Raw genomic sequence first — 16,707 nt, forward strand, 5'->3', positions numbered from 1 at the left:
TTCTGGGATGACTTTACGGACACTCAGAGGGACAATTCCAAAACCCACAGGAACCTTCAGGGAACTACACTATGATTACGGAGACATGGGGGAAAGGTGTAATGGGGCACGCTACATGATAGTAGTTGTATGCCCATTCTCGAGGTGGGTTGAGGCTGGTCCATGTGCACGTCCTGATGCTAAGTGCGCCGCAAAGTTCTGGGTGAGAGAGGTATTCCCGCGCTGGGGAATCTGCGATGTAATTCGCTCAAACAACGGCACTCATTTTGTGAATGAACTGTTCAAGGAAGTTACCGCATTATTGGGGATCAGACACAAGCTCTGCTCGATTTATCACCCTCAAAGCAATAGCGTTGTCGAGAAGATCAACGGCCTATTAAAAGGAAGATTGTCCAAACTATGCTTTTCACTAAAAAAAAACTGGGTGTATTGTTTACCCCTAGCACTATTCGAACTGAGAAACCAGCCAAGTAAGGACCACCACTTATCCCCGCACAAGATTGTGACGGGGAGACAAATGCATACAGCACACTCCCCACTGCGTAGACACTCAGATGCACATCGAAGCGCCACAATATTAAGAGATGAGTTTACTGATTATCTGAAAAAACTGACTAGAGCAGTGCATGCAATCTAAAGACAACTGTCACCGCCATTCACAAGAGAAGAGGGAAACCAAACTGTGTCATTTGTGGAACAAGGCCCCCAAGGACAATTAATGCCAGGGGATTTTATTTATGTTAGAAGTTTTGTGCGCAGATGGAGTGCAGCAAGATTCCATGGCCCCTACGAGGTAGTTTTTTGTACTCCCACAGCAGTAAAGGTTAAAGGGCTGAGGTACTGGATACATTTAACAGACGTACGGAGGGCCTACAATAATGTTCAGGAGGAAGTGAATGAGGAGGCACAGACAACAGCAAACAATAACAAATGAAACATTGAATGAAAAAGGTGCAGCTAAAAAGAAGTGTACCAGGTATATTAATATGCTAACAAAGAAATTGAATTACAGGTACAAGAAAAAGATAAATGAATAACATTAATGGTTGAAATGAGAAATGAAAAAAATGATCAAATATGAATGAGAATATGTCTCTCTCTCTCTCTCTCTCTCTCTCTCTCTCTCTCTTGTTCTCCCTGCACCCATCCCCTCTCTCTCCCTCTATCGCAAACTATAACTGTATGGTGGCTACAGTACAAAAAGAACATGTTTACATGTATATACTTAATGCACTTTTATGTTTTAAATAGGAACAACCATGGCAACAAACGGGCAGCCCGCAACGGAGAGCAATAGAATATCGAGATATAGAAATGCTGTAGTAGAAAGTTGTAGATATTTGTATGAATGTGGACTGTCTGTGTGTATCATATTATTTTTTGTGATACTATTTGGCATAAGCACATATTGGTTCATAGCATTCATCTCTGTCAAGCTTGTTGGGTGTCCTGACCCACGTTTGGACTATTAAGCTGCAACATTTGGTGCTGTGGGCTTAGAAAATCCAAGATGGCGGAAAAGCCCACAGTTGTGCCAGAATCCGGGAAAACCGCGCAGTTTGTGCGCACACCAAAATGGTTGCCTAACCTGCCACCCACCAGTGCAAGCATGATGGGCCAGGAGTGCCATGAGTGAAATGTGTGCCAAAGGAAAAACAGCAGTGCAGGTTGGCTAAAAAGGCGCTTTAAAATCACCTTTGTTTCCCTGAATGCAAGCTCAAAATGCCTATTTCAAACACTGCAGGATATTCACAAATCTTACTGAACACCAGCAGACATCTGGCAGAATGAAGTTTTGTGTGCATACAAAATCTGGAAAGAGAAAGAGCCCAAAGCAATGCTTATCACAAAACTGGCTGAGCAGTGGATGTCAGCTGCTTAACTGAAATTGGATTTAAAACCACTAAAATCGAAATGTTTAAATTAAATGAGTGTCCTACTTTTGAGTGTCACATAGTTTGCAACTGTTAAATGTCATAGTTTTGAACTTAGAGTCAGCATTCTAGCTGCATGTGTAAAAATTGTGAGTTTGATTGAATGAAGAAAAACTGGGAACAAAAGTGACATTTAGCTGAAGCCTGGCTTAATGAAACTGGATTCTGCCTGACAACTACCCCCGACAGGAGAGGGAATTCAGCAGCTGTGTTCCCAGGCCTGGCTGCATCTTGCTGCCCCTGCCAAAAGGAGTTGACACCTCTCTGATTGAATTAGGGGAGTGTTACCTGCAGACTGCAGGAAATTGAACAAAGCCCTGTCCTGGACTCAGGCAAATGTTATATTGGGGGGTCGTAAAATGGCTTCCTCTTGAAAGGAGAAGTGGGAGGGGCACTGCATCTGTGAGCAAGCTGAGCTTGGTGGAAGTGGATAAACCAAAAATTCCACCATGTGCTTTGGAAAACCATACCCCTTTGGGGCCAGAGTATAATTTTAAAAAGATGGATAATTCATAGTGCAGACTTATATAAATAACATCATCATTCTTGTGATTTTTCTGTGCACATTTTAAGAGGTGTTAGGACCCTGTGGTATGTTCTTGGGGATAGTAACGGAAAAAAAGGTTGTTACTCCAAATGTATGCATGTTAAAAATCTGACACTTTATCATCTGAAACCCATATCCCTGGTGCACATTTGTGTAAAATCTGGAAAGGTTTAGAGGTTGTGATCTGGATGAAAAGGGCAGAATTCTGTCATAAGTGGACACCACATCTTACAAAGACAGGGATCGGATGGTTTGGTGCTACAGAAAATATGTTAACTGGATGTATAATATTATAAAAATGGTACATAGATAAATATGTATTTGGATCAGAAATAGATTTGTGTGCAATTTGACAAGGGGAGGATCCTCTGACCATAAACCTACCTCATCACTCTGACTCACAACCCAGTTCCCCCAATCAAGGAAGAGAGGAGGAACTGGCCAATGATAAGTTGAGAGGGTTGGGCATGCAGAATTAGCCGAGCCACCCACTTTCTAAACACATAAAAAGAGCCACTGGAAGCCAGATAGGATTTTCCTTTTCACTTTCTGCGGAGCATTTTGACTTCAGACTTCACATCCAGAGATCCAGACTTCAAATCCATCAATCTCCAGAGACCAGAAATTAACTCCAGAATTTGTAGCAGAGAGGCCTGAATCCACAAGCTGAATCCTTTTCAGCAGGCCTCCAAATCATTTGCAAACTATTCAACAGCCGGGTGAGCTGTTTGAATTTTTGCCAAGAACTTTTGTCAGAACCAGAGACCCAACCGCGTGCAGTGCCGAGAACTTTTGTCAGAACCAGAGATCCAGACAGGTGTGCAGGTCCGCTAGCAGAGCTGACCCAGAAGGTAGAATTATCCAGTGAGCAGAACTAGGCAGTGACCATCCGTGGCGAGGGAACCGCAGTCCAATCCTGACCCAATCTGTGGCAAAGTCGCATTCCTGTCCAAAATATAGTGTGAGTACCGCCAGAACTGTGCAAAAACCAATCTCTTAGTTTAAAATAATCTAATCCAGACTATTTTAACCTAGTTAGAACTGCCTCCTAGAAGCTCTAAACCGACTTGCTACTCCTCATACTTCCTCCGTAATTGCGCTCGACGCACGCAACTAAATTTGCAGTGATTTGACATTTTGCTTAATTTCAGCCACATGTAAAAAGATTTGTCCTTGCTTTCCTTTGCTGAAATTCGTTTGCAACCTGACAATCATTCATAGAGCATCGCTAAAGTGATCCTGACTAATACAAAGTAGCTGTCACCCACCCTGAACCTCTAGAGTGAATCAAAATCATTTTAGCATATGTTTAACTTCTTTGCATACCACATAAAAGTATATTGCCTGTGTTTCAAACTCCTACCTGTTTTCTTCTAAGCTTGCTAGGGGGTAACTGAATTATATTTGATTGCATTCCTGAGAACTGTGTGCTTTCCTTCCATCTCTTTACCTTGCACAAGGGGTGGGGGGGTGAATTGTCAAAGAAAAGTGATTACATTGTCTTTTGTTGAAGTCATATCAAGTTTATTTTCTGTACTGCATTTTCATTCATCATTGCATTGTCTTCGAAGCCATAAAAGCATTCTCAGCTACTTTATCCTCTCTATATCACTTGTAAGCCATCAAAAAGAGTGGACCACTGTAACATTATCCATTGTTGATCACTATCATCTTACAAATCTACTTCTTGGCTCAGTGGGGTCAGGGGGATTCTAAGAGAGGGGTGTTATATAAGGGTTGTCATCCGGAGTAAACAAGCTGGACATAAAAATACATCAATAAGGGCTTCCATCAGCATCCCAGACTAGGCATTGACTTAGCTGTAGTGTTGAATTGAAGTCGCTTACAAAGTGGGGGCTCGGAGCCGCGATATTCTGGGTTAGATTTACCACTTGTGCAGCTTAATACAGTGTGCCAACTGACCGGATACACATATCCGGTTAGATCACCACGCTGTTTTACTCTGTGAAAGCACCCCTCAAAGGAACGCTCTAAAGAAACGGTCTGTTTTGCAAAATAAAATACAAACTTCTGTAAGACAGGAAGGAACTCAAATTCCAGAATGATGACACTGGTAGACATCAAAATAGCCAGAGAGCACTTCTTACATAAGCTATTTGTGAGAGGTGAATGGACTGAGCATGGCCAGGATGCGTGGTTGCAGGCAATCACACAACAGGTCACTGCAACTGGGGGAGAGATCAGGGTCCCTTACATGTGGCCCTGAGTGAACTATAAATGGCTCCTAAAGCTAAAGATGAACACGACAACATGGTTAGGATAGTGGCATATTTGTATCTATATATGGGAGCCATGCAGGACAAATGTGCTGAAGGCCAAGATCTGGCAAATAGGCAACAGATTGCGTTACAGAAGGCCCAATCTGACCTGGTCTCTTCTGAGCAGAGGATGCACAGAAGCCATGAGTCAGAAAATGAGAGCAGACAGTATCTCATTAAAATAAACGAGGAAATGGATATCCTGCAACAAGAAAAGTCTGACCAGGATAACAGATTTCTGGCCTTCCAGAAGGAGTACCAAGAAGGTTTGGACTCCCTACTGCAGAGCCAGAAAAAGCTGGAGCAACAATTAGATTTCAATAGGGCATGTGCTGAGCAGGTAGTTAACCTGCAAAGCCACCTAGATAGGGAAAAGGCAGAGAGCAATAAACTGATCCTGAAAGACCTGGATACCCAGGCAGAGCTTGATCAGGAGCGCCAGAAAGCTGGTGCCTTTCAAAGGCAAAGGGACGACCTGGCGGCACAGATGCAGACTCTTAGTCAGGAAAGGGACCCCTTAGGCCAGGAAGTCTGCCATTTAAAAAGAAAAACTGAAGAAAATCACTTGGCCCTCCAGGGGCTGGGTGACCTCCAAAAAGAACATCAGAGCACACCAGGAGGGTGGAAGAGGCTCTGGCAAGAAAGGAGCAGGCCAGTAGGGATGGGACTCAGGAGGTAACCCTCCTGCAGCAAAGACTGACCCAGTACTCCAGGTCCAATCAGGAGGCACAGAGAGAGAATGAGGCTCTCTGCCAGCACAATGATAGGCTCCAGCAACAGGTAGCCATGCAGGAGAGACTGATAGAGTCTAGTAAGGCCTTAACTGGGGAACTGAAGGCGCAGGCTCTTGCATTGCAACAGGGAGCAGGGGCTGATAGAGATGAGGTTCACTGGGAAAGGGAAACGCCTGAGCATAACCTCAGGAGCCCTAGTACCAGAGGCCTTCATCTCTCCCAGTCCCTGGACTCTGCCACCCCCATGTCCCCTGGCGCACATGAGCACAGGGCCACAGGGATGGCAGATTACTATCCAGCCAAAAGTATGGGGCTCGTAGGCCAGTACCACCCAGGAATGGATGGGCGGGCATCCGGGTATGGGTACCTAAGTACAGTGCAATTTAGTGGGGAACCCCAGGAGAGTAGGCCCACTAAGGGCATCCTGAAAACCTCTGCCCAGTTAGGTCAGTGGGGGGGGTACCCATCAAATCCTGGTAGCAAGGAGGGATCTGAAGACTCCTCTGAGCGTCACAGGACACAGGAGACCAGGTCCCCACATTCTGCCAGCTATTCCCAGGCTCGCAGAATCCGGGAAAACCTGGAAGATCAGACGGGCAACTGTTGGAGCAGTGCTTCTGAATCAGAGGATGAATGGGCCAGGGTTACCCGAACCAAAAAGGCCAATAAGGTGAAAAGGGCCTTGCTTAAGGACCCCTTAAAACAGATTAAGGCAATCAGGGGTGTCATCACACCTTACCATAAGAACGCCAAGTATTTTGTTTGGGAACACTTGGAGCTCTATGAGCAAATGATGGAGACTGTCCATTTGAAGGACAGCAGTAGCTGCATCCAGTACGTCAAATGGACATTCTCCCCTGAGTACTCCAGTTTCTTTGCGGGGCTGGAGGACCAAAACCATTCAAGATGGTCCACATATAGCGCGGCCATCTTGAAACATTTTTCTGTACATAGAAATCCTGAAGAGGCTCGCAAGGCAGCCTACAATTTGCAATGTGGGGAGGATCAGGCCCCACAAGAATTCGTGCAAGAATTGAAGCGTGCCTTTGCGCAGACCACCAGAAGGGTGCGCACGGACAGCAGAGAATTCATCAACACATTTTTCCATGCTCTTCCCAAGTACATAATGACCCAGCTCGTGAGAGGTTTTCACGAGAAAAGATCTTTAGACTGGGTCATTGAGCAACCCAATGCTATGAGGTGCAGAAGCCCATAGAAAATAAAAGTAATGCGCAGAAAAACCCCAAAACCAACAGCACCCCTGCTGCTGCCAAGGTGGCAGAGGTAAAGGTTGCCCCCGTTTTAGATTTGGAGATGGGGGGGCCTAAAAACCTGCCTGCGCCAAATAATTCACAGCCCAGAAGGCCCTCGGGCCAGTCACAGACAGGGAGTCGAGGAGGTAGTCGCACAAATGGGGTCCCCCGCTCCCCTGACTATGTAAGTCCCCGCAGCAAGGGAAACAGACTAATCCAGGGTTATGTGTGGACTCCTCCAGCACAAGGGGGGGGATCCAGCCAAGCACCTGACCCAGGGAACTTCCCTCCTGACTTCCCACAGGAGGGCAGAAATTCCCCAAACACTGGGCAAAACTTTTTTCCCAGGTATCCACCCAATTTCCAACCCCAAAACCATCCATCCTTCTTTCCCCAATTCCCTGAGCACAGAAAACCTAATCCGGGAGAGGGGAGGCCAAGGGTGGAGGGGTACCCAAATCTTCCCAACCCAGGGTATTACCAGAGAAGGGATAGCTACCCTTCCCGGGAGCCGCCCAGGGGAGAAAACCGGACCCCGTATCAGCCTGAGCAGGTTTCCCAACTTGAGCGCCAGGTCCAAAATATGGCACGGGATCTGGGTCACATAGTGAGGGCTCAACAGAACCCTCAGATGAGCATGAGACCGCAGAATGCCCCAAACTCTGGACCTGGTGCTCCAGAACAATGACAGGGGCAGTACCCCGATAACCCACCGGTTCCCAGGGAGGAGGCACAAGGGGAAGAGGGGTGACAAGCCTTGAAGGAAGCTTCCTTCCCAACTTGTAAACAGCCCCTGGAAAACCAGGAACCGGAAACAAAATCTCCTGCCCCTGAAAGCCTGCCTCCCAAGGAGCAGAGGGGGGTAGGAGAAACAAAGGACCCAAACAGACCCACTTTGTGGAGGAGGTACACGTCTTCCAATTTGAGGGAGAGGGATCCTCAGAGGATCCTTTGAAAAGGATCTTCTCCTTCAGAGATGGGGAAACTCCTCCCAAGGAAAAATGGGTCCCAAGAGATTCCAATCCAGACTGGGTGGATGTGGGGATTGAGCTGTCGCCACCCATCATCCTATCCCAGAACCAACAAAACCAAACTTCCCTGGTTCAAACCCATCCTGGTGACTGCCTCCAAAAAGGCAGGGGCGGCCCAGAACGGGAACCAGGGGAACCTAAAACCGAATCAACAGACTGGGTAGATGTGGGGATTGAGCTGTCGCCGCCCATCATTCTATCCCAGAACCAACAATACCAAAATCCCATGGGTCAAACCCATCCTGATGACTGCCTCCAAAAAGGGGGGGCGGCCCAGAACCCGAAACCATTTCCAGTTGCCAACTTTTTCTTTCAGATTCCCCAGGCTCTCCACAGAATTCTGCCCAAATCTCTTCGCTAGCAATGTCCAAAACCAGAAAATTAGTCCACCAGTTGTCCAAAAATGTGCATTATCTGTGCCCCCTTGAGGAGAAGGAAGGAAGATACTATGCCCCGGTACAAGTACAGGGGCATGGTACAATTTTGGCACTGGTGGACACTGGATCCCAAGCTACCCTTCTGTCCAAAAGGGCCTTTGATGAACTAAATGCAGGAAGGGGGGGGGGGGAATTACTGTATTCCTCTCACCTCTCTTCCTGGACAACTGCAGAACTTTGACGGGAACGAAATTCCCGTCGAGGGGACTGCAGATTTGGACATCAAAATTGGGCGACACAAGGTGAAACACCCGGTCATAGTAGTGACTCCAGAGGGTACCCCTTGTTTACTAGGGAATGACCTCCTGAGAAGGTTGTCACCCCTAATAGATTGTGTAAAAAGGGTCCTCTGGACCCAGACTAGCCGACCAATAAAATTAAAACAGAGTGTCAACCATGTTAGTTTAAATGGCACCTGCCGCATGGTTGAACAAAAATCTGACCAAGTAGAATTTCACTTCCAGAACAACCAAATTCCAGACGTGACAGTAATAGCAGTAGGACAACAGACTGGTGATGGGGGGTCCTCTCTATTTCTGATAATCAACCTTCCTTCCAGTTTAAGGTGGTATTCCACACTGGAAGGAAACACTCTGAAATTCTTTACCAATCCACAATCAGACACTCCCACTCCTATAGTCCAGAAAGATGTGAAATCAGCTCATAGCCTGGCTGATATTCAGCAAATTTGGGAGCAGTTGTTCATCCCTGTTGAGTTAAATGATGGGAAGGACTCTGTTCTCGCTCGAGTGTGTGTGAACAATGGTAAGAGCTTCATCAGCGAAGCCATGTTCCGCCAACTTCCAAAAGATCCAGCCATTCCCACATTCAAACTGATAGACAAATGGGAAATGTATCTGGAAACACCCAATTCCAAACATCTCCTGCCAAGCAGGTGTTTGCTCAAAATCTCCATTGGCAACAAGAGCATAGTCCATAATTGTTGGGTTGTGCGAGACGTCACTGCAGCCTTTTACTTAGGCAGTGACATTCTCAATCGTTTCGCCAGTAGTTTGGACCTAATAAACTTCAAAGCTTGGTTCTGATTAGCGGATAATCCCATGGGCTTTGATGATCAAGAAAAAGCATTTAGGTCAGCTCAATTGCTATCTTATGCAGTTGAAATTCAGCGTAAAGAGGAAGTCACCATCCCAGAAAGGACCCGACAATTCTCCCTGGAAGTGAAAGTTAAGAGGACAAAAATTGAAAAACCCTGATGCTTATATTCATCTAAATGCTTCTCTCCAACAGCAAGGGTTAGGGGTAAACCCAACACCATTAATCAACATAGAACATGAAACCCTTCCAATAGAGGTAGATAACAGCGACTTAAAGAGTATTACTCTAGCCGGAGGCACCATTATTGGAATGGCGGTTGATGACCGACATTTCTCCATTGATTTAGGAAATGAGCTGTTAGGACTAATCCCCAAGGACTGTTTTGACAGTGACAGTGAGGACAATACAACACCAGACAAGATTTTCACCCGGCATGGGGGGAACTTCCTAGTGTACGCTTCTTGCCCTTATGGTAAGGAAGATGTGACTTGTGACTTCAGGAGGGATGAGGTGATTTTCCAGGTCCATGAGGGCTGCCTTTCCCACCTGAAGCCTCCAGTCCAAATCAGCACTCTGACCAGGGACTTCTCCAACCAGCTGGAGGAGGCCGCTAAGATAGCCAAACCAGAAGTCTTTCCAGGCTTCAGGCAGATGGTGGAAGAGAGAGTCAACCTAGCTGATGCCTGTGTGACTCTGGAACAGAAGCAAAAGTTGAAACAAGTTTTCTTGGATTTCCAAGATCTCTTTGCGGTAGACTCATATGACTGTGGTTGCACCGACATCCACACAACAACAATTCCCACGGACCCTGGCATGACTCCAGTGTTTGTGAAGCAATATCGCTTGCCTCTCACATCCATGGAGTCCCTTACTGAAATAATTAAGAACCTTGAGTCCCAGGGAATAATCCGTCCAGTCCACAGCACTTTCAATAATCCGGTGCTGGGAATATTGAAGCCAAACGGCCAGTGGAGACTCTGCACCGACCTTAGGGAGCTCAACAAACGGGTCCATACTTCCCAATGGCCTCTGCCCTACATTGACCAAGGGCTGGCCCAGATCCAGGGGTCACAGGTATTCACTGCAATAGACCTGACCAATGGATACTGGACCGTGCCTGTCAGTAGGGAGGACCAATACAAACTGGCTTTTACCTTTGGTGGCCAGCAGTACACATGGACCCGGGCTCCCTTCGGACACCTCAACTCCGGCAATGAATTCAACATTTTCCTACATAAGGCCATGCCCGACCTGGGTGCGAGGGGTAACCTGGCTTATGTAGATGATGTCCTCATCAAAAGTTCATCTGTGGAGGAACACATAGCGGAGATCCGTTATGTTCTGACGCAGTTGAGGGCCGCCGGAGCAAAACTTTCCTTTCAGAAGGCACAGTGGTGTAGAACCCGTGTTAATTTCTTGGGGCATGAGATTACTCCTCAGGGTCTCTGTCCCCAAGAAAAGAAAGTGGAAGCACTCCAGAAACTGAAGGATCCCACAACTCTGTGGGAACTAAGGAGCCTCCTTGGACTGACTAATTACAGCAGAAAGTTCATTGAGGGCTACGCAGAGATCACCAGACCCCTGATTCATCTTTTGAAGGGGGGGTCAAGTGGGAATGGGGTCCAGAACAATCCGAGGCAGTAAGACAACTCAAAAGAAGCCTCTCACAAGCGCCTTGCCTAGCTCACCCTGTCAGAAACAAGGAGCTTTTCCTGGAGACAGGGTTCTCTAATACGTGCTTGATGGCAGTATTATACCAAAAGCATGACAAGGTCAATAAAGAAATCTCCTATGCGAGCAAAACTTTATCCTCTGTGGACGAAAAATTCAACAATTGTGAAAAGGCACTCCTGGCAACGGTGTGGGCATTGAAGAATTACTGCCCGTTCATCCAGGGGGAACACATCATAGTGGAGACTCCACACCAGCCTCTGCAATATCTCCAAAGTGACAGAATCCGGGCCGGAAATGTGAGTAATTCCCGAATTACTTCCTGGATTCTGTCAATGCAAGGCTTTCCTGTGGAGGTCAGATATGGCCAAAACAAGAAGAGTCCCCTCGCGCAAGGCCTGGCTGACTTGCATGATTGTGCCAGAGAAAACTGTCTCGAGGACGAAAGTCTAAAAATCAAGGACAACATGGAGGCATACCTTAATTCCCCACACAAAGTCTTTGAAGAAGACAAGTGTGAGGGAATGGCCACTGTCTATGTGGATGGATGCTCGTACCATGTTGACAACAACGGGGAGAAAGAACTGGTGGCCAGCGTAGGGAATGCATGGGTGAAGGAGTTTCCAGAACCCTCCGCTGGGTACAAAATTGGTCCCCGAAGTAGTCAGGTGGCAGAATTGATGGCTGTGCATCAGGCCATCCTCACTGCCGTCCAACATCAACTCCACGAACTGGTCATAATCATAGATTCGGATTATGTACGGAACGGGTTCGTGGAGCACCTGGTTAACTGGAAAACCAGAGAACCAGAGGCATGCTATGTGCTAATAACAAACCCCTGAAACATGGGAAGTTAATCCAAAATATTGATGATCTGGTCACATCGAATGGGATGACCATCTCCTGGAAAAAGATCAAGGGTCATTCCAAAGTAGAGGGACCAACAAAACTGGAAATGACTTAGCTGATCAGCTGGCCAAAACCGGGGCCATCCACGGGGATCTAATAGAAATAGAGTCTCTGTTGGGGGAAATTCAGGTTGCTGCTATCACTAGGTCCCAGAAAAATGTTCACAATGATCTCTCAACTGCACAATGGAGTATGGAGACCCCTGATGCTGATTTAATTATGGCTCAAAAGGGGGATCCAATAATTGGTAAGTTTTACCAACACATTGAGGACCCTGAGAACTTTCCCCTGACGGATACCGATTACATTGGGAAAGAGGACCTTAGAGTGTTGATGAAATGTCCAAATATGTTCCGAATCCAAGACGGTTTGTTGGTAAGGAAATCCCAAGATGGCCATGAACAGTGGGTGGTCCCCACCTCGTTCCGAAGCCTAATGTTAAGTCACACCCATGATGCGGCCACCGCCGGTCATAGGGGGTTTCACACAACACTGGAAATCATAAGAGAGGTTGCATACTGGCCACACATGGGGCAGGACCTCGACCAATACTTGAAGGGGTGTCTTGTGTGTGCACAATTTCAGCCATCATCCCTCACACACCATGCGCCACTCCAAAAGAGGGGAATGACACTGCCATGGTCAGATTTGCAAATTGACTTTGTAGGCCCTGTAATTCGCTCATCTAGAGGAAACAAGTACGTGTTGACCGTCACATGCTTGTTTACCAAGTGGGTGGAATGTCTCCCGGCCCCAAATTGCAAGGCAGAAACAGCAGCTGCCCTGATGATTAACCACATCTTTTCCCATTTTGGTCTACCTCAAAGGATTGAGTCAGACAGAGGTAGCCATTTCAGCAGCGAGATAATGACAAAGATGTGGGAGATACTGGGGGTCAAAAGGAAGTTACATATTGCTTACCGGCCAGCTTCTTCTGGGGCAGTAGAACGCTGCAACTGAACCATTGTGTGCATCTTAAAAAAGTTTGTGGCAGATTCTGGGCCAAGTTGGGATATCCGATTACCTCTGGTCCTAATGGCCATCAGATCTACCCCGTCATCTGCAACTAAAATGTCACCATTTGAGCTGATGACTGGACGCAAGATGGTGCTTCCCCAGCATTTGCTCTACAGGACCCAAGAGCAGACATTGATAAATGCCTCCACAACTCATGAGTATGTGGAGAATTTAAGGAAACACCTCCAACATGCTTTTGCCTATGCTCAGCAGAATCTAGAAAGATCCGCTGACAGCATGAAAACCCACTACGACCTGAAGACCACCAGGAAGGAATATACTGTGGCAGACCGGGTCTATCTATACAATTTCCAAAGGAACCAGGCCAAACAGCGAAAATGTTTGCCTCCATGGAAGGGACCGTTTGAAATTATAGACAAAATCTCCCCTGTAGCCTACAAGATCTGCATCCCCAAAGGTGGTTTGGCAGAGGGGGAAGATAAGTGGGTCCATATAAATCAGCTAAAGTGTTGCCATCCTAGGCACACTCTGCAACAACTGGAGGAATCCTCTGGAATCCCAGAGGGGACCACCCCAGATCAATAAAAGCTCCAACCCTAAAATATTCCACATACCAAAAAATATAGTAACCTAATGTCAATATATCCTGTTATAGCTTGTTTTTTAAAAATAATACTGCAAAATGTATTCGGATGTATAAAATGTATATGTTCGCCACACCAATAATAGTGGTGGAAAAATGTCTAGGAATGTGTATTGCTGCTTTGCTTTATCATCCTAGGAGAGATGAAATCATGGACACCGACCAAGGAGGACGACCAGGGGAGCGGGAGAAAAGATCCGAGGGGCCCGGGGTACCGCCCAATATTCCCATCAGGACCGGCGAGGAGAACCGATCAATCCAACTGGATGGAGGAAAAGATGCTGAACTGTGCCATCTACGGAATTGGAAGAAGATGATGCGGACATACCAGCGTGTGGATCAAAACATCCTTTGCACCCGACTCCTCCTCGACTCGAAATCAAAGTGCAGTCGGGCGGGGGGGCTTGTTGGGTGTCCTGACCCACGTTTGGACTATTAAGCTGCAACATTTGGTGCTGTGGGCTTAGAAAATCCAAGATGGCGGAAAAGCCCACAGTTGCGCCAGAATCTGGGAAAACCGCGCAGTTTATGCGCACACCAAAATGGTTGCCTAACCTGCCACCCACCACTGCAAGCATGATGGGCCAGGAGTGCCATGAGTGAAATGTGTGCCAAAGGAAAAACAGCAGTGCCGGTTGGCTAAAAAGGCACTTTAAAATCACCTTTGTTTCCCTGAATGCAAGCTCAAAATGCCTATTTCAAACACTGCAGGATATTCAAAAATCTTACTGAACACCAGCAGACATCTGTCAGAATGAAGTTTTGTGTGCATACAAAATCTGGAAAGAGAAAGAGCCCAAAACAATGTTTATCACAAAACTGGCTGAGCTGTGGATGTCAGCTGCTTAACTGAAATTGGATTTAAAACCACTAAAATCGACATGTTTAAATTAAATGAGTGACCTACTTTTGAGTGTCACATAGTTTGCAACTGTTAAATGTCATAGTTTTGAACTTAGAATCAGCATTCTAGCTGCATGTGTAAACATTGTGAGTTTGATTGAATGAAGAAAAACTGGGAACAAAAGTGACATTTAACTGAAGCCTGGCTTAATGAAACTGGATTCTGCCTGACAACTACCCCCGACAGGAGAGGGAATTCAGCAGATGTGTTCCCAGGCCTGGCTGCATCCTGCTGCCCCTGCGAAAAGGAGATGACACCTCTCTGATTGAATTAGGGGAATGGTACCTGCAGACTGCAGGAAATTGAACAAAGCCCTGTCCTGGACTCAGGCAAATGTTATATTGGGGGGGTCTTAAAATGGCTTCCTCTTGGAAGGAGAAATGGGAGGGTCACTGCATCTGTGAGCAAGCTGAGCTTGGGGGAAGTGGATAAACCAGAAATTCCACCATGTGCTTTGGAAAACCACACCCCCTTGGGGCCAGAGCATAATTTTAAAAAGATGGATAATTCATAGTGCGGACTTGTAAAAACTATATAAATAACATCATCATTCTTGTGATTTTTCTGTGCACATTTTAAGAGGTGTTAGGACCCTGTGGTATGTTCTTGGGGATAGTAGCGGAAAAAAAGGTTGTTACTCCAAATGTATGCATGTAAAAAATCTGACACTTTATCATCTGAAACCCATATCCCTGGTGCACATTTGTGTAAAATCTGGAAAGGTTTAGAGGTCGTGATCTGGATGAAAAGGGCAGAAATCTGTCATAAGTGGACACGACATCTTACAAAGACAGGGATCGGATGGTTTGGTGCTACAAAAAATATGTTAACTGGACGTATAATATTATAAAAATGGTACATAGATAAATATGTATTTGGATCAGAAATAGATTTGTGTGCAATTTGACAAGGGGAGGATCCTCTGACCATAAACCTACCTCATCACTCTGACTCACAACCCAGTTCCCCCAATCAAGGAAGAGAGGAGGAACTGGCCAATGATAAGTTGAGAGGGTTGGGTATGCAGAATTAGCCGAGCCACCCACTTTCTAAACACATAAAAAGAGCCACTGGAAGCCAGATAGGATTTTCCTTTTCACTTTCTGCGGAGCATTTTGACTTCAGACTTCACATCCAGAGATCCAGACTTCAAATCCATCAATCTCCAGAGACCAGAAATTAACTCGAGAATTTGTAGCAGAGAGGCCTGAATCCACAAGCTGAATCCTTTTCAGCAGGCCTCCAAATCATTTGCAAACTATTCAACAGTCGGGTGAGCTGTTTGAATTTTTGCCAAGAACTTTTGTCAGAACCAGAGACCCAACCGCGTGCAGTGCCGAGAACTTTTGTCAGAACCAGAGATCCAGACAGGTGTGCAGGTCCGCTAGCAGAGCTGACCCAGAAGGTAGAATTATCCAGTGAGCAGAACCAGGCAGAGACCATCCGTGGCGAGGGAACCGCAGTCCAATCCTGACCCAATCTGTGGCAAAGTCGTATTCCTGTCCAAAATATAGTGTGAGTACCGCCAGAACTGTGCAAAAAGCAATCTCTTAGTTTAAAATAATCTAATCCAGACTATTTTAACCTAGTTAGAACTGCCTCCTAGAAGCTCTAAACCGACTTGCTACTCCTCATACTTCCTCCGTAATTGCGCTCGACGCACGCAACTAAATTTGCAGTGATTTGACATTTTGCTTAATTTCAGCCACATGTAAAAAGATTTGTCCTTGCTTTCCTTTGCTGAAATTCGTTTGCAACCTGACAATCATTTATAGAGCATCGCTAAAGTGATCCTGAACTAATACAATGTAGCTGTCACCCACCCTGAACCTCTAGAGGGAATTAAAATCATTTAAGCATATTTTTCACTTCTTTGCATACCACCTCAAAGGATATTGCCTGTGTTTCAAACTCCTACCTGTTTTCTTCTAAGCTTGCTAGGGGGGAACTGAATTATATTTGATTGCATTCCTGAGAACTGTGTGCTTTCCTTCCATCTCTTTACCTTGCACAAGGGGGGGGGGTAATTGTCAAAGAAAAGTGATTACATTGTCTTTTGTTGAAGTCATATCAAGTTTATTTTCTGTACTGCATTTTCATTCATCATTGCATTGTCCTTGAAGCCATAAAAGCATTCTCAGCTACTTTATCCTCTCTATATCACTTCTAAGCCATCAAAAAGAGTGGACCATTGTAACATTATCCATTGTTGATCACTATCATCTTACAAACCTACTTCTTGGCTCAGTGGGGTCAGGGGGATTCTAAGAGAGGGGTGTTATATAAGGGTTGTCATCCGGAGTAAACGAGCTGGACATAAAAATACAT

This window comes from Ambystoma mexicanum, chromosome 8, assembly GCF_040938575.1.
Source record: "Ambystoma mexicanum isolate Mex_15411 chromosome 8, UKY_AmexF1_1, whole genome shotgun sequence".
Classification (NCBI taxonomy): Eukaryota; Metazoa; Chordata; class Amphibia; order Caudata; family Ambystomatidae; genus Ambystoma; species Ambystoma mexicanum.